The sequence below is a fragment of the Triticum dicoccoides genome, chromosome 7A, assembly GCF_002162155.2.
Source record: "Triticum dicoccoides isolate Atlit2015 ecotype Zavitan chromosome 7A, WEW_v2.0, whole genome shotgun sequence".
In the NCBI taxonomy this organism is placed as follows: Eukaryota; Viridiplantae; Streptophyta; class Magnoliopsida; order Poales; family Poaceae; genus Triticum; species Triticum dicoccoides.
The window spans coordinates 616,285,428-616,286,252 of record NC_041392.1 but is presented as its reverse complement, the minus strand read 5'-3'; positions in this window follow the sequence as shown (position 1 = coordinate 616,286,252).

Sequence of the window (825 nt, the reverse complement as noted above, 5' to 3'; positions counted from 1 at the left end):
CTCCTTCCTGGTGCGGCAAATCCCGGGCACTCGATATGTCCTAGTTTGTAGCACAAGTCATGCCGAAATTCACGGAAAATTTTGGCATGACCTTTGCTAAAAAGTGGACAAATCGAGAACCTGAATTTTGCCGGAACGGAAATGAATCAACATTACGGCAAAACATAGGCCACTCGGCTTCATTCCCTGGAAACAACAAAAGGCCACTTGGGCACAATCAAACCACTTCAATGTCGATTATGATCAATGAGCAAACACAATTGAGGATTTTTAATATATCATGACCACTTCAAATTTGTATCTCCTAGTGTTTGACACTTCAAGAAAATCTAGACAAATCTCATGCTCTCTGAAACTCAATTCAAAGACCAAATATAGATGGAGGAAGATGTGGCGAGGAAGGCAGGGGCGTCTCTATCAAAGCCCTAGTTAAGCATATACAATTTTTTCCTACGGCGAGGGAGGCAGATGTGGCGAGGGAGTCAGGGGCGTCTCTGTCAAAGCCCTATCTAAATTCTTTTCCTAACTAAATTAACCTAACTAATTTAGAGAGAGAGAGGAGGGGTGGGGGTTTACAGAGGATGGCTCTGGTGGTGGCGCGGGAGGCAGTGTTTGCGAGGGAGGCAGGGGCGTCTCTGGTGACGGCGAGGAAGGCAGTTGTGGCAAGGGAGGATCCAGTGGCGTCGACTGCGGCTCCGGTGGCATTGATGAGGCCGCGCGGCTCCGGTGGCGTTGGGGGCGACTCCGGTGGCATCGATGGCGTGCGGTTCTGGTGGCTCCGGGGGCGTCGACGTCGGCAGGAGACAGCAGCGAAGTGGGGCGAAG